This window comes from Oncorhynchus mykiss, chromosome 25, assembly GCF_057628025.1.
Source record: "Oncorhynchus mykiss isolate SJ-2025 chromosome 25, ASM5762802v1, whole genome shotgun sequence".
Classification (NCBI taxonomy): Eukaryota; Metazoa; Chordata; class Actinopteri; order Salmoniformes; family Salmonidae; genus Oncorhynchus; species Oncorhynchus mykiss.
Genome location: NC_143046.1, coordinates 70986048 through 71008961, shown reverse-complemented (window position 1 = coordinate 71008961; position 22914 = coordinate 70986048).

The window sequence follows — 22914 nt, the reverse complement described above, 5'->3', positions numbered from 1 at the left end:
AATCCCTCAAAGGTTCATTGTCTCCTGCAACCCTGTGTCTATGCTATTTTTTGATACACAGCTTTTCAAAACCAATCCATTTTTGTCCACTGAAGATGTAATTTAAGTTACATGTATAGATAGATATATTATCCATGTATAGATGGATAATAATACTGTTTGTTTTGCCTTTACATTGCTAATTTACCTGTTTTTTTTTCATGACAGCATCAAGGCAGAATTTGCAGAGCGCTCTTTCACTTTGCCTAGCAATATCTATTATTCTGCCTATAGCAGCTATGTATGGAGCCTTTAAAAGTGGGGTCAAAAGATCTTCATTCCATAACTAATTAACAACACAACCTCTCCATTGGCAAAGGTGGTTAAATTGTTCCAACCCAGAATACATTGCCCATTTAGTATCATGATAGAACAGTAGCACAGCATGTTCCATTGTTGAACACAAGTTTGCAACATAAGAAACCAGGGTCCAAACGTGCTTATGTCATGCTTTCACTTGTTTATGCATTTTGGATGGCGAGGAGGGAGGGAACTGACCTCTGAGTTGACCGGTGATCCTTGGGATTTCGCTACAGCTAATCGGAGAGCTACTCTCCTGTGCAGCAAAGGAGTGTGGGCCAGTCTGGCGGAAGAAAAGGAGTGCAGAAGTTGCGCACATAGAAGCCAAAGCAGGAAATGTTCTCCAGTGTTAAATATTTTTCTAGAATGTATAAACAAGTGACTGGTGTCTCACTGGATACTGTGAGGATGATAGAACAAGCTGATACTGGACTCTGCTACATTATTTTCATTGAACCATGAACCAACAACACAGAGTTTGCTGTAGGGAGAACATGGTTTATGTTCACAGAGTGGGTCTCAGCCTTGGCCAGGTTACGGGTTGGCTGTCCACAGCTTGTATATTTGTGAATGTTTGGTTGCAGAATGATTTTGGTTTCCATTTACCTAATTTCCCGAACAAGAACAAACAAATAAATACAAACTCGTATATAGAGACTTTACTGCATACAGAATGGTCACAGAAGGTTTTGACACACACGCGGACACACACACACACAGATAGTCCGTTTAGCTGCGGACATGCTGAAGCCCATGCATCCACACTCACCTCAGTGCTGTCCTTGTAATGGTTAGTATCTCTGGTCCCTGAGCCCTGAAGGGATGATACAAACCAGGCCATTGTGTTTTATCTGTCCTGTTGAAAGTTAGCCGTTGACACTATGCACTTTAGGGTAAGTGTCACTCACTGGGAGGACTTACGCATCCCACTCTGGGAGGGACAAACTGCAACGTTTATGTCCCTCTTAATGGTGAGCTCACCACCGACTTTGCTGGCATGGGCAACTATTGCTAAGCAATATAACTTTTTCCCCAGGGAAATAAAAGGGGGGAAAACAACAATTGAATGAATGAATGAATTAAAGTTTCTACCTCGGTCAATATTGATTTTTATGTGAAATCCTAATACTAGGTCCTCCCCATGCACCAGGCCACTTCATTTCAGCCATGATGACGCCGTCCCCGTCTCTTTGCTTTTCTGTATCTGCAACGTCCAAATATGATTCTTTCACAGTCACCCACTTCACCAACGGCAACCCCACAAAAGTCAATCATGGAGAGCACTCTGCCTATTTTTACGGATGGACAAAAGGAACAAAACCGAAGTCGGTGGGGTTGTCTGTTGTAATTTGATTGCTGACAAGTGAGGGGAAAAAGGTCTGTCAGCTTAGCAACGATACCCAACAAAGGGCAATCTCATTGTTACCGTCGTAGTGCTCAATTGCTGGATGACGGGCATGGGACAAAGGAACAGCAGGCTGCAGCGGGCATCGCTGGGACCCTCCCTGCTCCCTCCACAGTGGTAATGACAGCCTAAGCATGAACAGCAGGTGTCTTCCATTCAAGGCTGGGCAGGTTAATAAAGTTTCCTCAGAAAGTCAATAAACAAGGGCTTGTTCACACACTGGCTAATTGTTTTTTCTTTTTCCCCTGTTCCACCCAACTCTGTGTGGACAGCCGTGATGAAGGACACTGTCTGGTTCCCCTGAGGTTTCCCTCCCAGGCCCTCGCCATCTCAGCTCCCAAGGCCCCCCAAAGAGATCAACTGGGACCCCTGTCCTGTCATAGCTAAACAGATGTGTTTTACTTCCAAAATAGTTGCTGTTAAAAGAATTGGAAGAAATAGAATTGTTTTGAAGAAAGAAAGTAACTGGTTGATCTGTGACTTTGGAGGGATATGTGGCCCCTTTGTGCAAATCCTTATAGAACACAGATTCTACTTCTCCCTCTCTGGTCTGGATATGGTTGTGATCTGTAGGTATACTGCCAGATGGTATTTCTTCCCTTTCTGTCACTGTAACTTTTCAAAGTCATCCGGTTTGTGTCCCATCCTTAACGAGAGCCAAGTGAACAAGTCCTTATGTTTGAAAAAGCCAATGAAGCTCAGAGCCTCTGTCCACACAAAGCTTTTCCAGAATAGAAAGCAATATGCTCTGAGAGAATGCCTCCCACACCAAACCATGCAGCACATTGGTTCAGTTTAGTGAACCTGTGTTAGGGCAGGCAATAAGCAAAAAGGGAACATGAAATGATCTATCAGCACATTTATCTTGACAAAAATAAAATATGTTGAGATGTAGTCGGAACAATATGTCGGGTAATGAGGGTAACAGGATGATGGAGGAGAAGGACATGGATTGCCAGGCATTCTTCTTGATCGGGTTTCAGGAAGAAATTAATAGAGCTCTTTCGTTTATTTGATTTTAGAGGTTGTGGCCGGGGAGAAGAAAGCAGGATAAATGCATTTCATCAGGGCTAAATATTTCTACCTTGTGAAGAAATGCTGGGAAGCAAACATAAGCCAGATTGTTACCAGCGGTAGGACATTTGTGGGTATATCTGTGTATGTTTATGTGTGTGCGTGCGTGTGTGTGTTTGTGCAAATAAACAGAGAGCTTGACACACGGTGGACAAAACAGGTGCTTTGAAAAACAATGATACTGTAGCTGTTACTTTCCTTTATCTGTAGATTGACTAAAACAGAGAGAGAAGAGAGGGAAATAGGAGAGGGAGAGAAACAAAGAGAGAGAAAGAAAGAAAGAAACAAGGAAAGAGAGAGAAAAATATATATGTTTGCTGAAAGGCTTCCATCAAACTGAGTGATTTCCTCATAATCTTCCCTCTCTCTTCACATGCCAGAAAAATCTGGAACTCCTGCTGTTTAACTATTGTATTTTAGTGACTGCTGACCCTCAAGGTAATCAACAACTCTCCTTTGCTTTGTGTGTGGAGATGTTGCCAGCAGAATCTTTCCTCCTCTCTCTCGCTTTCTTTTCTCACTTCAGCAAGTGATATGCTTTGATACTCCTAGTAAGAGGAACAGTGTGTGTGTGTGTGTGTGTGTGTGTGTGTGTGTGTGTGTGTGTGTGTGTGTGTGTGTGTGTGTGTGTGTGCGTGTGCTTGCGTGTGTGTGTGTGTGATGTATGAGGAGGGGGTGGTGGTAGGTACTGAGGACAGAACAGAGAGACACAAAGATGCAGATCAGCGGGCCAGAGTTCCTGGTGTTAGGTTTGGTCAATCTCCCGCTGTATCCACAAAGCCAGCAGCTCCCTCGCATTTCTGGAATGTCTCACATTTCTCCTCTCTCTGTCCTCTCGCTTATTATTGTTGAACTACTTAATGTTCCACAAGCAGAGCCAAGATGTCTTTCCTTCCTCCCTAGCCTTTTCTGCAGTGTCATTATCAGAAAAAGAGGTGAGATTAAGAAAGAGTACAGATATAGCAAAATGAGGGGAAATTGGGATCCTCCCAAGAAGGGCAGTGCAGTCAACCGGCCTCCATTTTGATGCTATTTGATGTTAGGGCTACCCATTTTCATTTTGGTTTGAAATTAAGCAGTACACGCACCAGTTAAAATAAATTATGTACAGAGGTTGGTGTACCTCTAAAGTTGGGAGGTAAAAGATAATGATGTATAAAACGTTAAAGCTGAACTTCTGGTGGTGCTACATCTAAACTGCTTCTAGTTAAGTCTAGCTTGCTAACCTGGCTACCTCTGGCATTGTTGCATCTAAACGACTGCTAGCTACAGTAAGCTAGCCAGCCCTCTCTACTTGATACTGCTATAACTTAACTACTGCTAGCTACAGCTAACTAGCCTGCTATTCCCTGTAAACACTCTGAATAACGATGGAACATTAACATGTCATCAGCATCTGGGCTAATAGGTAAAATATCCTTCAGCCCAACCCATTTTTTGGAAGTTGAAAGTGGGGCAATGGAGAGCAGTGGCGGTGGGTGATTTTATGTTATGAGCAGGCCTTATTTCTACAACAGCATATTGGATGACTGTCATTCATATTCCATTCACTCAGTTCAAAGGAACATCGATAGGTTTAGACTTCTACATGATACTCAAATTTCCCCTATACCTATGTCGTGTCTTTCGCTATGCCGGATTAAGTGATATGACATGCTATTCTATAAAATAATTTATCCGTAATTAATATTACCTGATTGAGCTAATCATGTAAATGTAATTAACTGGAGAGTCGGGCACCACAAAATAATATTTATAGAGCTGTTATCTTCCGAATAAACTCTTAAAGACCTAGTAATAATTTACATCAATAGCAGTCAATATTAATCGTCATCTTAATTCAGTCTCATCTGAATGTTGTAAATTCTTGGTTATCTGCACGAACCCTGGCTAACAAGTTGAATCAGCAATTCAAAATTGTGTTTAATTATTTATTTACTAAATACCTAACTAATCACACAGAATTACACATACGCATATTTAAATCATAACTTGATTACAAATTACGTCATAAAGGAAAACGTCCCTAGTAGGCGGAGCAGATATGACAGCTGGTTACACAAAAGAAAAGGGGCTGGGTTTGAGTGAAAGAGCGGGAAGACTGAGGAACAAAGGGCAAAGCTGTGCTATCGTAAATACAGTATCTTATGCATTCTAAATTACCTCCCATTTGGAAAAGGAAAATGCAATAAATATTTACTCTGAGCTGCGCTACGGTAGGTTGGTGGTAGATGGAGGCTGTGTTGCCCAACCGAGTCCTTTGTCCTTTTAAGAATGTCTCTGCTGGTAAATTGAATACGTTGTAGTAACGTCATTGTGTGGTAGACAGTATACTCTGTCTGTTCCTTCCTAACCCTCGTTTGCAGCGGCTGTTGCTAACTCAACGGATAGGAGGTATCACTTCTGTAGTGAATAAGAGTTCCAAGTTCATACCATTCGCAACCAAAGCTCACGCTGATGTTGGCTTCGTTCTGTAGTTATTATCTGAACCATTCTGACATCGGACCGTCGTCCTCACGTCCTCGGAACAGGAGGTTATATTGTCGTCAAGGGCTTATATAGGAAGGGAGAGGAGGGCGTGTTTAAAAAGTTTTATAGCCCATGTCCCTTCACAGGGGCAGGCCACTGATTGAGCAGAGCCCTTATGAAAACCCAAATCTCACATTTTAGAAGCTAAAATCACATTTCATCCCATCACGAATAATTCATAGTGCTGTTGAGCCTACTGTAGATCATCATTGCAAAACAGTGTGTTTTAATCAATTATTTGGAGAAATTCATATATTTTGTATAGTTATATCTTAAAAGTAGAACTATTTTAATGTTTCACTTTTTTTTTAAATGAAATTCACTGAGGAGGATGGTCCTGCCCTTCCTCCTCTGTGGCGCCTCCACTGATGGCGATAACTCTACACTTTAGCGGATTATCCTTATCACCTCAGCTCCAGCTAAATCACCACAGCAATGGCTGCCATGTTTTCTAGATTCACCACCTTCATTTTTTATCTCCTCTCTCTTTTTGTTCCCCTCTCTGTCTCTCTCTCTCTCTTTCCCCTCTCATGCATTACTATTCCAGTCTGCCCCACAGAGACTGGGCCGGAGCACCTGCAAGTGCTCACTTTGAAAGATGTTGCAGGCCCAAGAATGCGTGCAGTAAACACACGAGAGCTGTATTTATAATAAATCAGCTTTATGGCTCTCTGATGGAGGTGATATCAGTGAAATTTATGCTGAGAGACCTCGCCGTCCTCAGCAAACACCTGGAAATGTGGTAGACCTCTGGGTTCTAGTACTCTATGTTACTGACTGAAATGGAGTGTGGGCAGGGTAGCGGTGGGTAGCAACGTGTGTGTGTGTGTGTGTGTGTGTGTGTGTGTGTGTGTGTGTGTGTCTACATTAATCTGTGTCTGTCTGTGTCTGTGTGTGGGGTGGCAGAACAGTATCTGTTAGAGTTTAGAGAAAGACAGTTGTTTGAGGATGGATCAGCGCTCAGTGACTTCAGTTCTAAATTATGTGTCTGTGGGTGAATCCAACATTCCAGACAATTTTACACCTCGTTCTTCAGCAAACCCCTTAAACCACCACGATAACTGTGAAGTGACTGTCAGGCAACACACGTCTCGAAAAATTGCCTTGAAAACCAAACAAAACACAGGCATGTAAACAAAAGTGGACTGAACCATTCCCCAAACCCCTGACTCCCACCCCAGGTGGTTCGCTTCACCCCTGGCAATCAGACAGAAAATAAATTATGTCACTCTCCTTGAAGCTGTTGTACGGTTTCCCATTACCAAACCCATTCCCATCATACCATGATGAAAGGTAACCACCCGCCATTGTTTGGTTTTCAGCAGATGCAGGCAATAATAACAACAGCTAAAGCACAATGGATGGAAGTGTCCTAAAACCACTGAAACGCTGTGGAGTTACACAAGGGTCAACAGGCTTCTCACTTCTCTGTAAGGCCAGCAGATGGGCTTCTGTAATGGTTTGTTGTTTTATTATCAACACCACTCTCAGGGGCCTTAAATTGTGACTCATTTCACTATTTTGATATCTCCTTGAAAATATACCAAAGACTGAGCTGGAAAGCAGGTATCTCCCTTGGTTACCTCCGGCCAATCATTAAGAGAGAATGCTAATTGACAGAGTTGCTCTGGGGAATAGGCCTCACAGTTGCAGTCATCTTGTGGTTGAAATCTGGCAGCTCGCCCCTCTCTCTGCCAGGAGACTGTGTGTGCTACAGTTAATTGCTTGTGTTTCTTACTCAGGGGTGATAAATAAATAACATATAGTGTCATAAAAAGGCTTTTTTTACAGGCTGCTAACAGCTGGAGCCGTGCTGAGAGAGACACCATGGGAAACTCTGGTGTGTTCTGGATCCAACCAGTGTACATGTGATGGGTTGGAGAACTCAGAGAAGGTTCTTGTTGTCCTATTTTTCCCCTCTTTCTATCTATCCATCTCTCCCTTCTCGTCTCTTCTCTTCTCACCTCCTCTTCCCTGCTGAGTTTTAGGCTCCCCACTGATGGAACAAGGTACTGGAGGGGAAACCGATGAAGCAACTCAACAAATTTGGCAATTAACCCAGCACCAACCATTGCCCTGTTTAAAAGGTTCCCACAGCAACCAGGAGGCACCCGCAGCGAGGTTTGGGCTTCCTATTTTTCACACCTGCGGCGTCCAGGGAGAAAAAGCAGCTTGGGATAAGAGGTGTTGGGTACAGCGGAACTGGAGACTGACAAAGAAAAATATGATGAGGGGTGTGTGTGTGTTCATTCATTACAGTTACCATCCATATTAGTCTTACTTGCTCACACAACATTAGTGTTTGTAGTGCGGTGTTTGTTGGGGAGGGGTTAAGAGGAATTGGAGTACATTTTTTGGGCTCTGTACTCCAGCACATTAGATTTGAAATGAGACAATATGAATTAACTTAAAATAATGTATTGTGTCATTTTGGAGTAACTTTAATTGTAAATAAGAATATAATATGTTTTTAAATACTTCTAAATTAAAGTGGATGCTACCATGATTATGTATAATCCTGAATGAATCATGAATAATGATGAGTGAGAAAGTTACAAAAGCACAAATATCATACCAAAACTCCAAATCAAAACTCTAAACCCAAAACCTGAAATTGGACACAATTTCCTGGAAGGATTCCTTCTACCAAAGATTCTTATTTACAAAGTCCATAGAGCAAATGCACTGGCAAACCAACGACCAGCAAAAGAAGCACAAGAAACCTGAAAACACCATCCAACCAGGAACTGAGTGAGTAATGTTTAGTCTGAAGCTACTTTTAAAGCCAAGAAGAAAAACAAATTACAATAATATATTTTACTTTATAAGGACTGAATGCTAAGTTAAGGCTATCAAGCTTGCTAGGACAGAACAGATCTGGCTGCAATTTCAATTAGCACTGAGGTGTGAAGTGAGAGGTTTCAAAGCCCTTGAGCCCAACAATGGCAGGAGAGTTTCACAGCCTCCCCCACCCAAATGCAGAGGCCTTTGAAGCCTGCTCCATCTGTGCAGAGGTCATTACAATACAGTACCCCCTGGATTCATCTCTATTTTGAACTGATATGCAGCCAAGACACTTCAATTGTAAATTACCTCAATAAAAAACAATATTGTTCCTTTGATCACATCAAAAGATATCCTCCTTGCAATCTCAAAAATACAACAGCCACAGGACAACTTTGTTTGAACGTCGTAAAGGACCACTCGCCGAAACTGAAGAGATATAGCTAGCTAACGACATTTCACACGTGGAATAAACAGTGGACAGACACTTGCTAGCTACGTTAGCTAGCTAGCTGGGATTTTATACAAGGTATCTGCCTCCCAAAAAAAGCTTCCCCAAGTGGGTGTGACACCTACTCCCATTGCCTGCTGTACTGCTGATTAGTTTCCACCTGGCAATCTGTTCACTGTCTGCCCTGGCCAGTCTCTCCCTGTCTGGTACAGGTACCCCCACAACACTCCCCCCTCTCTCCCGAGCATTCGCTCACCTCTAGCACACACGCACTGTTGGGATGAGTGACTCTGAACTTACAATGGCTAGCCCCAAGTCATTATATTTTTTTCTTGTGCTTTATGCAATTTGCCTCATGACTCATGACTGCGTGCTTTATTGACTATGAACTTGCTTGTTAACCCAACTGTGGGACAGTCTATGTTCGTTCCCACTCTCGGGACTCTCTATTCTAATCACCTCTCGCCGGCTTTGTATTCATGTTACCCAATGAAAATGCTGTACAATATGATCTTGCTGCCATCAACACTGTAGAGCTCTCCCTGTCCTCTGCCATGCCCTGATTGTATTACTGCTGATGATATCTGGAAATGCCTATTTACTGTTGCTAGCCCCAATTCTGACTTGTGCTCTGATATCTGCTTCACTGATTTCTGCTCTTGTCAAAGCCTGGGTTTTCTGCACGTTAACACTAGAAGCTTCTTACCTAAAATGTATCAATTGAAAGTGTGGGTTCACAGCTCCAATGCAAATGTGTTGGTCATTACTGGCACGTGGTTAAGAAAGAGTGTTTTGAACACTGATGTTAACCTTCCTGGTTATAACCTTTTTCGACAAGACGGTTCTTCCAAATGTGGTTGTCATGTACTGTCATGTTGTGTCTTGTCTCTGTCCTTTCCCTTCACCCTGTCTCCCTCTGCTGGTCGTTGTTAGGTTACCTTTCCACCCCCTCTTTCCCCCAGCTGTGCCTTGTCTCCTCCTAACCACCTCGTCACCCCTTTTCCCACCTGTTCCCTTTTTCCCTCTGATTAGTCCCCTATATCTCTCTCTGTTTTTGTTCCTGTCCTTGTCGGATTCTTGTTTGTTGTGTTTCATGCCTGAACCAGACTGTCGTCATGTTTGCTGTAACCTTGTCTTGTCCTGTCGGAATCTGCCGGTCCGTCTGAGCCTACCTATGTTTGGTAATTAAAGAAGCTCTGTTTAAGTTAATTCGCTTTTGGGTCCTCATTCACGCACCGTAACAGAAGAATCCGACCAAGAATGGACCCAGCGACTTCGGATCCTCTCCACTCAGCCGTCGGGATCCAGGGAGCGATGCTAGGCAGACACGAGCAGGAAGTGTCTGCTGCTCGACATGCCGTTGAGACCCTGGCCACCCAAGTCTCCAACCTCACAGAACAGGTTCACCATCTCCGCCTCGATCCACCGGCCACTTCCAGGGCTTTCGAATCTCCGGAGCCCAGAATCAATAACCCGCCGTGTTACTCTGGGGAGCCCACTGAATGCCGCTCGTTCCTCACCCAGTGTGATATTGTGTTTTCTCTCCAGCCCAACACTTACTCCAGGAGCACTGCTCGTGTCGCCTACGTCATATCTCTCCTTATTGGACGGGCTCGTGAGTGGGGCACGGCAATCTGGGAGGCAAGGGCTGAGTGTACTAACCAGTATCAGGACTTTAAGGAGGAGATGATACGGGTTTTTGATCGATCTGTTTTTGGGGAGGAGGCTTCCAGGGCCCTGTCTTCCCTATGTCAAGGCAATCGATCCATAACAGACTACTCTATTGAGTTTCGCACTCTTGCTGTCTCCAGTGGCTGGAACGAGCCGGCCTTGCTCGCTCGTCTTCTGGAGGGTCTCCGCGCAGAGGTAAAGGATGAGATTCTCTCCCGGGAGGTTCCTTCCAGCGTGGATTCCTTGATTGAACTCGCTATTCGCATTGAGCGACGGGTTGATCTTCGTCACCGAGCTCGTGGAAAGGAGCTCGCGCTCTCCGTCGCCCCCCTCTCCGCATCACTACCATCTTCCTCTGCCGGCTCGGGTGCTGAGCCCATGCAGCTGGGAGGTATCCGCATCTCGACTAAGGAGAGGGAACGGAGAATCACCAACCGCCTCTGTCTCTATTGCGGTTCCGCTGGTCATTTTGTCACTTCATGTCCAGTAAAAGGCCAGAGCTCGTCAGTAAGCGGAGGACTACTGGTGAGCGCTACTACTCCTGTCTCTCCTTCAAGATCCTGCACTACCTTGTCAGTCCATCTACGCTGGACCGGTTCGTCAGCTTCCTGCAGTGCCTTAATAGACTCTGGGGCGGAGGGCTGTTTTATGGACGAGACCTGGGCTCGGGAACATGACATTCCTCTCAGACAGTTAAAGGAGCCCACGGCCTTGTTCGCCCTGGATGGTAGTCCTCTCCCCAGGATTCAGCGTGAGACGCTACCTTTAACCCTCACTGTTTCTGGTAATCATAGTGAAACCATTTCTTTTTTAATTTTTCGTTCACCTTTTACACCTGTTGTTTTGGGCCATCCCTGGCTAGTTTGTCATAATCCTTCCATTAATTGGTCTAGTAATTCTATCCTCTCCTGGAACGTCTCTTGTCATGTGAAATGTTTAATGTCTGCTATCCCTCCTGTTTCCTCTGTCTCTTCTTCACAGGAGGAGCCTGGTGATTTGACAGGGGTGCCGGAGGAATATCACGATCTGCGCACGGTGTTCAGTCGGTCCAGGGCCACCTCTCTTCCTCCACACCGGTCGTATGATTGTAGTATTGATCTCCTTCCGGGAACCACCCCCCCCCGGGGTAGACTATACTCTCTGTCGGCTCCCGAACGTAAGGCTCTCGAAGATTATTTGTCTGTAGCTCTTGACGCCGGTACCATAGTCCCCTCCTCCTCTCCCGCCGGAGCGGGGTTTTTTTTTTGTCAAGAAGAAGGACGGGTCTCTGCGCCCCTGCATAGATTATCGAGGGCTGAATGACATAACAGTGAAGAATCGTTATCCGCTTCCTCTTATGTCTTCAGCCTTCGAGATCCTGCAGGGAGCCAGGTTTTTCACTAAGTTGGACCTTCGTAACGCTTACCATCTCGTGCGCATCAGGGAGGGGGACGAGTGGAAGACGGCGTTTAACACTCCGTTAGGGCACTTTGAATACCGGGTTCTTCCTTTCGGCCTCGCTAACGCTCCAGCTGTCTTTCAGGCATTAGTCAATGATGTCCTGAGAGACATGCTGAACATCTTTGTTTTCGTTTACCTTGACGATATCCTGATTTTTTCACCGTCACTCCAGATTCATGTTCAGCACGTTCGACGTGTCCTCCAGCGCCTTTTAGAGAATTGTCTTTTTGTGAAGGCTGAGAAGTGCACTTTTCATGCCTCCTCCGTCACATTTCTCGGTTCTGTTATTTCCGCTGAAGGCATTAAGATGGATCCCGCTAAGGTCCAAGCTGTCATTGATTGGCCCGTCCCTAAGTCACGCGTCGAGCTGCAGCGCTTTCTCGGCTTCGCGAACTTCTATCGTCGTTTCATCCGTAATTTCGGTCAGGTGGCAGCTCCTCTCACAGCCCTTACTTCTGTCAAGACGTGCTTTAAGTGGTCCGTTTCCGCCCAGGGAGCTTTTGATCTACTCAAGAATCGTTTTACATCCGCTCCTATCCTTGTCACACCTGACGTCTCTAGACAGTTCGTTGTCGAGGTTGACGCGTCAGAGGTGGGCGTGGGAGCCATTCTTTCTCAGCGCTCCCTCTCTGACGACAAGGTCCACCCATGCGCGTATTTTTCTCATCGCCTGTCGCCGTCGGAACGTAACTATGATGTGGGTAACCGCGAACTGCTCGCCATCCGGTTAGCCCTAGGCGAATGGCGACAGTGGTTGGAGGGGGCGACCGTTCCTTTTGTCGTTTGGACTGACCATAGGAACCTTGAGTACATCCGTTCTGCCAAACGACTTAATGCGCGTCAGGCGCGTTGGGCGCTGTTTTTCGCTCGTTTCGAGTTCGTGATTTCTTATCGTCCGGGCTCTAAGAACACCAAGCCTGATGCTTTGTCTCATCTCTTCAGTTCTTCAGTAGCCTCCACTGACCCCGAGGGGATTCTCCCTGAGGGGCGTGTTGTCGGGTTGACTGTCTGGGGAATTGAGAGGCAGGTAAAACAAGCGCTCACTCACACTCCGTCGCCGCGCGCTTGTCCTAGGAACCTTCTTTTCGTTCCCGTTCCTACTCGTCTGGCCGTTCTTCAGTGGGCTCACTCTGCCAAGTTAGCCGGCCACCCTGGCGTTCGGGGTACGCTTGCTTCCATTCGCCAGCGTTTTTGGTGGCCCACCCGGGAGCATGACACGCGTCGTTTCGTGGCTGCTTGTTCGGTCTGCGCGCAGACTAAGTCCGGTAACTCTCCTCCTGCCGGCCGTCTCAGGCCGCTTCCTATTCCTTCTCGACCGTGGTCTCACATCGCCTTAGATTTTGTCACCGGACTGCCTTCGTCAGCGGGGAAGACTGTTATTCTTACGGTTGTCGATAGGTTCTCTAAGGCGGCTCATTTCATTCCCCTTGCTAAGCTTCCTTCTGCTAAAGAGACGGCACAAATCATCATCGAGAATGTTTTCAGAATTCATGGCCTTCCGTCAGACGTCGTTTCGGACAGAGGTCCGCAATTCACGTCTCAATTTTGGAGGGAGTTTTGCCGTTTGATTGGGGCTTCCGTCAGTCTCTCTTCCGGCTTTCACCCCCAGTCTAACGGTCAAGCAGAACGGGCCAATCAGACTATTGGTCGCATCTTACGCAGTCTTTCTTTTCGTAACCCTGCGTCTTGGTCAGAACAGCTCCCCTGGGCAGAATACGCCCACAACTCGCTTCCTTCGTCTGCGACCGGGCTATCTCCTTTTCAGAGTAGCCTCGGGTACCAGCCTCCGCTGTTCTCATCTCAGTTCGCCGAGTCCAGCGTCCCCTCCGCTCAGGCTTTTGTCCAACGTTGCGAGCGCACCTGGAAGAGGGTCAGGTCTGCACTTTGCCGTTATAGGACGCAGACTGTGAGGGCTGCTAATAAGCGTAGAACTAAGAGTCCTAGATATTGTCGCGGTCAGAGAGTTTGGCTCTCCACTCAGAACCTTCCCCTTAAGACGGCTTCTCGCAAGTTGACCCCGCGGTTCATTGGTCCGTTCCGTATTTCTCGGGTCATTAATCCTGTCGCAGTTCGACTTCTTCTTCCGCGATACCTTCGTCGCGTCCACCCGGTCTTCCATGTCTCCTGCATCAAGCCCGTCCTTCGCGCCCCCGCTCGTCTTCCCCCCCCCCCCCCCCATCCTTGTCGAGGGCGCACCCATCTACAGGGTCCGTAGAATTTTGGACATGCGTCCTCGGGGCCGTGGTCACCAGTACCTCGTAGATTGGGAGGGGTACGGTCCTGAGGAGAGGAGTTGGGTTCCCTCTCGGGACGTGCTGGACCGTGCGCTGATCGAGGATTTCCTCCGTTGCCGCCAGGTTTCCTCCTCGAGTGCGCCAGGAGGCGCTCGGTGAGTGGGGGGGTACTGTCATGTACTGTCATGTTGTGTCTTGTCTCTGTCCTTTCCCTTCACCCTGTCTCCCTCTGCTGGTCGTTGTTAGGTTACCTTTCCACCCCCTCTTTCCCCCAGCTGTGCCTTGTCTCCTCCTAACCACCTCGTCACCCCTTTTCCCACCTGTTCCCTTTTTCCCTCTGATTAGTCCCCTATATCTCTCTCTGTTTTTGTTCCTGTCCTTGTCGGATTCTTGTTTGTTGTGTTTCATGCCTGAACCAGACTGTCGTCATGTTTGCTGTAACCTTGTCTTGTCCTGTCGGAATCTGCCGGTCCGTCTGAGCCTACCTATGTTTGGTAATTAAAGAAGCTCTGTTTAAGTTAATTCGCTTTTGGGTCCTCATTCACGCACCGTAACAGTGGTAGAGTGGCAATCTTTACCAAGGATCACCTACAGTCCTCGTTTGTCTCCACCAAGTCTGTCCCCAAACAATTTGATTTGCTGGTTTTAAGCATTTAACTTTCAAATAGGTCTTTGTTGACTGTTGCTGAGTGTTATCATCCACCATCAGCACCGGCCTGTACCCTAAATACCCTAAGCTCTCTCCTGGCCCCTTACACTAAGTCTGAATTTGTCCTGCCAGGTGACCTAAACAGGGACATGCTTAAACTACCTGACCAAGTCCTAAAGCAATGGGACTCCCTAAATCTTTCTCAGATTATTGCCAATCCCATAAAGTATGAAGCCAAACACAGAAAAGGCTTCTCTCTTTGATGTTATCCTCACAATAATCCTGATAGGTATCAGTGCTTTCTGTAATGACCTTAGTGATCACTGTTTTACAGCCTGTGTTCGTAATGGCTGCTCAGTGAAATGACCTGTCCTGATTTGTCATAGACACTTGCAAAAAAAAATTCATGAGCAAGACTTCCTTCATGACCCGGCCACTGTAAATTTGTATAGAATCAGCTTGCACTCAGGCTATCCTGAAGGCCAAAGTTAGTTACTTTAAGGAGCAGTTCTCTCTCTGTGGGTCAAACCCAATGAAGTTCTGGGAAACGGTTAAAGACCTGGAGAATAAACCCTCCTCCTCACAGCTGCCCATGTCCCTTAATGTTGTAAGGGAATACCCCCCTGATTTGGACAAAAACAAATGGCGGTATATTGGCATTGGACAAACCATATACACGATGGTCAATACCACCCAATTTGGCGTTGATTCATGCAAAGTATATTGCAAATGCCATATGGCAATTGCCAATTGTAACACTTCAAAATTCCAATAGGGGGCGTGTGCGTTCCACCGGGGCATTTCATATTGCAAATGGCACCCAAGTCAACATCCAAAAGCCAAATTTTGAAAAATGACATTTTTTAAAAAAAACTTAAAAACCCTTAAAAAAGTGCTTTCTGGACCTTTTTTCGAAATTCTTTCGAGTTTTTTGTCAATTACACATGGGTAAGTACTGTATGAGTATACTTTTGTCATCATATATATATATTTTTTAAGTACATGCGCATAAGGCATATGTTTTGTCCATTTGCAATATGATTTCATAGGAAGTCAAAAGTCAAAAGTCAAAAATGTCAAAATTTGGTAAAAAACTTCACACATCCTTAAAAAAGTGCTTTCTGGACCTTTTTTCAAAATTCTTTCGATTTTTGTGTCAATTACACATGTATAAGAACTTTATCAACATACTTTAGTCATACTTTATTATCATATATATATATTTTTTTTTACTTGTGCATAAGGCATATGTTTTCTCCATTTGGAATATGATTTCATAGGAAGTCAAAAGTCAAAAGTCAAAAATGTCAAAATTTGGTAAAAAACTTCATACATCCTTAAAAAAGTGCTTTCTTGACCTTTTTTCAAAATTCTTTCGATTTTTGTGTCAATAACACATGTATAAGAACTTTATCAACATACTTTAGTCATGCTTTATTATCATATTTTTTTTACTTGTGCATAAGGCATATGTTTTCTCCATTTGCAATATGATGTCATAGGAAGTCAAAAGTCTAAGTCAAAAGTAAATATTTTCCTCCGTGCAACTGATGATCTAAAATGTGCAACAAAATTTTTTGGATTTTTTTTGTTTATGTTTCCTTACTTTTTCAAAGTCACTGTGCATTTGCAATATGTTTTAATGGGCAGATACCATCACGAATTTGTCATGCTCAAAATTCAAACTTTACTTTGCTCAAACTATACCTTGGTCAACTTGTATTACATATTTCTTTTTGTTTTACTTGTGCATAAGGCATATGTTTTCTCCATTTGCAATATGATGTCATAGGAAGTCAAAAGTCAAAGTCAAAAGTAAACATTTTCCTCCGTGCACCTGGTGATCTGAAATGTGCACCTGGTGACCTGAAATGTGCACCTGGTGATCTAAAATATGCAACTGGTAACCCAAAAAAAAAATTTTGGGATGTTTTTTTGTTTATGTTTCCTTACTTTTTCAAAGTCACTGTACATTTGCAATATGTTTTAATGGGCAGGTACCATCACGAATTTGTCATGCTCAAAATTCAAACTTTACTTTGCTCAAACTATACCTTGGTCAACTTGTATTACATATTTCTTTTTGTTTTACTTGTGCATAAGGCATATGTTTTCTCCATTTGCAATATGATGTCATAGGAAGTCAAAAGTCAAAGTCAAAAGTAAATATTTTCCTCCGTGCACCTGGTGATCTGAAATGTGCACCTGGTGACCTGAAATGTGCACCTGGTGATCTAAAATATGCAACTGGTAACCCAAAAAAAAAATTTTGGGATGTTTTTTTGTTTATGTTTCCTTACTTTTTCAAAGTCACTGTGCATTTGCAATATGTTTTAATGGGCAGGTACCATCACGAATTTGTCATGCTCAGAATTCAAGCTTGTGATCTAAAATATGCAGCTGGTTACCCAACATTTTTTGGGATGTTTTTTTGTTTATGTTTCCTTACTTTTTCAAAGTCTCTGTGCATTTGCAATATGTTTTAATGGGCAGGTACCATCACGAATTTGTTTATCGAATTTGTTTATGTTTCCTTACTTTTTCAAAGTCACTGTGCATTTGCAATATGTTTCAATGGGCAGGTACCATCACGAATTTGTCATGCTCAAAATTTTTTAGATGTATTTTTTTTTGTTTCTTACTTTTTCAAAGTCACTGTGCATTTGGAATATGTTTTAATGGACAGGTACCATCACGAATTTGTTTATCGAATTTGTTTATGTTTCCTTACTTTTTCAAAGTCACTGTGCATTTGCAATATGTTTCAATGGGCAGGTACCATCACGAATTTGTCATGCTCAAAATTTTTTAGATGTATTTTTTTTTGTTTCCTTACTTTTTCAAAGTCACTGTGCATTTGGAATATGTTTTAATGGGCAGGTACCATCACGAATTTGTTTATCGAATTTGTTTATGTTTCCTTACTTTTTCAAAGTCACTGTGCATTTGCAATATGTTTCAATGGGCAGGTACCATCACGAATTTGTCATGCTCAAAAAATTTTAGATGTATTTTTTTTTGTTTCTTACTTTTTCAAAGTCACTGTGCATTTGGAATATGTTTTAATGGGCAGGTACCATCACGAATTTGTTTATCGAATTTGTTTATGTTTCCTTACTTTTTCAAAGTCACTGTGCATTTGCAATATGTTTCAATGGGCAGGTACCATCACGAATTTGTCATGCTCAAAAAATTTTAGATGTATTTTTTTTTGTTTCTTACTTTTTCAAAGTCACTGTGCATTTGGAATATGTTTTAATGGGCAGGTACCATCACGAATTTGTTTATCGAATTTGTTTATGTTTCCTTACTTTTTCAAAGTCACTGTGCATTTGCAATATGTTTCAATGGGCAGGTACCATCACGAATTTGTCATGCTCAAAATTTTTTAGATGTATTTTTTTTTGTTTCCTTACTTTTTCAAAGTCACTGTGCATTTGGAATATGTTTTAATGGGCAGGTACCATCACGAATTTGTTTATCGAATTTGTTTATGTTTCCTTACTTTTTCAAAGTCACTGTGCATTTGCAATATGTTTCAATGGGCAGGTACCATCACGAATTTGTTTATCGAATTTGTTTATGTTTCCTTACTTTTTCAAAGTCACTGTGCATTTGCAATATGTTTCAATGGGCAGGTACCATCACGAATTTGTCATGCTCAAAAAATTTTAGATGTATTTTTTTTTGTTTCTTACTTTTTCAAAGTCACTGTGCATTTGGAATATGTTTTAATGGGCAGGTACCATCACGAATTTGTTTATCGAATTTGTTTATGTTTCCTTACTTTTTCAAAGTCACTGTGCATTTGCAATATGTTTCAATGGGCAGGTACCATCACGAATTTGTCATGCTCAAAATTTTTTAGATGTATTTTTTTTTGTTTCCTTACTTTTTCAAAGTCACTGTGCATTTGGAATATGTTTTAATGGGCAGGTACCATCACGAATTTGTTTATCGAATTTGTTTATGTTTCCTTACTTTTTCAAAGTCACTGTGCATTTGCAATATGTTTCAATGGGCAGGTACCATCACGAATTTGTTTATCGAATTTGTTTATGTTTCCTTACTTTTTCAAAGTCACTGTGCATTTGCAATATGTTTCAATGGGCAGGTACCATCACGAATTTGTCATGCTCAAAATTTTTTAGATGTATTTTTTTTTGTTTCTTACTTTTTCAAAGTCACTGTGCATTTGGAATATGTTTTAATGGGCAGGTACCATCACGAATTTGTTTATCGAATTTGTTTATGTTTCCTTACTTTTTCAAAGTCACTGTGCATTTGCAATATGTTTCAATGGGCAGGTACCATCACGAATTTGTCATGCTCAAAAAATTTTAGATGTATTTTTTTTTGTTTCTTACTTTTTCAAAGTCACTGTGCATTTGGAATATGTTTTAATGGGCAGGTACCATCACGAATTTGTTTATCGAATTTGTTTATGTTTCCTTACTTTTTCAAAGTCACTGTGCATTTGGAATATGTTTTAATGGGCAGGTACCATCACGAATTTGTTTATCGAATTTGTTTATGTTTCCTTACTTTTTCAAAGTCACTGTGCATTTGCAATATGTTTCAATGGGCAGGTACCATCACGAATTTGTCATGCTCAAAATTTTTTAGATGTATTTTTTTTTGTTTCCTTACTTTTTCAAAGTCACTGTGCATTTGGAATATGTTTTAATGGGCAGGTACCATCACGAATTTGTTTATCGAATTTGTTTATGTTTCCTTACTTTTTCAAAGTCACTGTGCATTTGCAATATGTTTCAATGGGCAGGTACCATCACGAATTTGTCATGCTCAAAATTTTTTAGATGTATTTTTTTTTGTTTCCTTACTTTTTCAAAGTCACTGTGCATTTGGAATATGTTTTAATGGGCAGGTACCATCACGAATTTGTTTATCGAATTTGTTTATGTTTCCTTACTTTTTCAAAGTCACTGTGCATTTGCAATATGTTTCAATGGGCAGGTACCATCACGAATTTGTTTATCGAATTTGTTTATGTTTCCTTACTTTTTCAAAGTCACTGTGCATTTGCAATATGTTTCAATGGGCAGGTACCATCACGAATTTGTCATGCTCAACATTTTTTAGATGTATTTTTTTTTGTTTCTTACTTTTTCAAAGTCACTGTGCATTTGGAATATGTTTTAATGGGCAGGTACCATCACGAATTTGTTTATCGAATTTGTTTATGTTTCCTTACTTTTTCAAAGTCACTGTGCATTTGCAATATGTTTCAATGGGCAGGTACCATCACGAATTTGTCATGCTCAAAAAATTTTAGATGTATTTTTTTTTGTTTCTTACTTTTTCAAAGTCACTGTGCATTTGGAATATGTTTTAATGGGCAGGTACCATCACGAATTTGTTTATCGAATTTGTTTATGTTTCCTTACTTTTTCAAAGTCACTGTGCATTTGCAATATGTTTCAATGGGCAGGTACCATCACGAATTTGTCATGCTCAAAATTTTTTAGATGTATTTTTTTTTGTTTCCTTACTTTTTCAAAGTCACTGTGCATTTGGAATATGTTTTAATGGGCAGGTACCATCACGAATTTGTTTATCGAATTTGTTTATGTTTCCTTACTTTTTCAAAGTCACTGTGCATTTGCAATATGTTTCAATGGGCAGGTACCATCACGAATTTGTTTATCGAATTTGTTTATGTTTCCTTACTTTTTCAAAGTCACTGTGCATTTGCAATATGTTTCAATGGGCAGGTACCATCACGAATTTGTCATGTTTAAAATTTTTTAGATGTATTTTTTTTTGTTTCTTACTTTTTCAAAGTCACTGTGCATTTGGAATATGTTTTAATGGGCAGGTACCATCACGAATTTGTTTATCGAATTTGTTTATGTTTCCTTACTTTTTCAAAGTCACTGTGCATTTGCAATATGTTTCAATGGGCAGGTACCATCACGAATTTGTCATGCTCAAAAAATTTTAGATGTATTTTTTTTTGTTTCTTACTTTTTCAAAGTCACTGTGCATTTGGAATATGTTTTAATGGGCAGGTACCATCACGAATTTGTTTATCGAATTTGTTTATGTTTCCTTACTTTTTCAAAGTCACTGTGCATTTGCAATATGTTTCAATGGGCAGGTACCATCACGAATTTGTCATGCTCAAAATTTTTTAGATGTATTTTTTTTTGTTTCCTTACTTTTTCAAAGTCACTGTGCATTTGGAATATGTTTTAATGGGCAGGTACCATCACGAATTTGTTTATCGAATTTGTTTATGTTTCCTTACTTTTTCAAAGTCACTGTGCATTTGCAATATGTTTCAATGGGCAGGTACCATCACGAATTTGTTTATCGAATTTGTTTATGTTTCCTTACTTTTTCAAAGTCACTGTGCATTTGCAATATGTTTCAATGGGCAGGTACCATCACGAATTTGTCATGCTCAAAATTTTTTAGATGTATTTTTTTTTGTTTCTTACTTTTTCAAAGTCACTGTGCATTTGGAATATGTTTTAATGGGCAGGTACCATCACGAATTTGTTTATCGAATTTGTTTATGTTTCCTTACTTTTTCAAAGTCACTGTGCATTTGCAATATGTTTCAATGGGCAGGTACCATCACGAATTTGTTTATCGAATTTGTTTATGTTTCCTTACTTTTTCAAAGTCACTGTGCATTTGCAATATGTTTCAATGGGCAGGTACCATCACGAATTTGTCATGCTCAACATTTTTTAGATGTATTTTTTTTTGTTTCTTACTTTTTCAAAGTCACTGTGCATTTGGAATATGTTTTAATGGGCAGGTACCATCACGAATTTGTTTATCGAATTTGTTTATGTTTCCTTACTTTTTCAAAGTCACTGTGCATTTGCAATATGTTTCAATGGGCAGGTACCATCACGAATTTGTCATGCTCAAAAAATTTTAGATGTATTTTTTTTTGTTTCTTACTTTTTCAAAGTCACTGTGCATTTGGAATATGTTTTAATGGGCAGGTACCATCACGAATTTGTTTATCGAATTTGTTTATGTTTCCTTACTTTTTCAAAGTCACTGTGCATTTGCAATATGTTTCAATGGGCAGGTACCATCACGAATTTGTCATGCTCAAAATTTTTTAGATGTATTTTTTTTTGTTTCCTTACTTTTTCAAAGTCACTGTGCATTTGGAATATGTTTTAATGGGCAGGTACCATCACGAATTTGTTTATCGAATTTGTTTATGTTTCCTTACTTTTTCAAAGTCACTGTGCATTTGCAATATGTTTCAATGGGCAGGTACCATCACGAATTTGTTTATCGAATTTGTTTATGTTTCCTTACTTTTTCAAAGTCACTGTGCATTTGCAATATGTTTCAATGGGCAGGTACCATCACGAATTTGTCATGCTCAAAATTTTTTAGATGTATTTTTTTTTGTTTCTTACTTTTTCAAAGTCACTGTGCATTTGGAATATGTTTTAATGGGCAGGTACCATCACGAATTTGTTTATCGAATTTGTTTATGTTTCCTTACTTTTTCAAAGTCACTGTGCATTTGCAATATGTTTCAATGGGCAGGTACCATCACGAATTTGTCATGCTCAAAAAATTTTAGATGTATTTTTTTTTGTTTCTTACTTTTTCAAAGTCACTGTGCATTTGGAATATGTTTTAATGGGCAGGTACCATCACGAATTTGTTTATCGAATTTGTTTATGTTTCCTTACTTTTTCAAAGTCACTGTGCATTTGCAATATGTTTCAATGGGCAGGTACCATCACGAATTTGTCATGCTCAAAATTTTTTAGATGTATTTTTTTTTGTTTCCTTACTTTTTCAAAGTCACTGTGCATTTGGAATATGTTTTAATGGGCAGGTACCATCACGAATTTGTTTATCGAATTTGTTTATGTTTCCTTACTTTTTCAAAGTCACTGTGCATTTGCAATATGTTTCAATGGGCAGGTACCATCACGAATTTGTTTATCGAATTTGTTTATGTTTCCTTACTTTTTCAAAGTCACTGTGCATTTGCAATATGTTTCAATGGGCAGGTACCATCACGAATTTGTCATGCTCAAAATTTTTTAGATGTATTTTTTTTTGTTTCTTACTTTTTCAAAGTCACTGTGCATTTGGAATATGTTTTAATGGGCAGGTACCATCACGAATTTGTTTATCGAATTTGTTTATGTTTCCTTACTTTTTCAAAGTCACTGTGTATTTGCAATATGTTTCAATGGGCAGGTACCATCACGAATTTGTCATGCTCAAAAAATTTTAGATGTATTTTTTTTTGTTTCTTACTTTTTCAAAGTCACTGTGCATTTGGAATATGTTTTAATGGGCAGGTACCATCACGAATTTG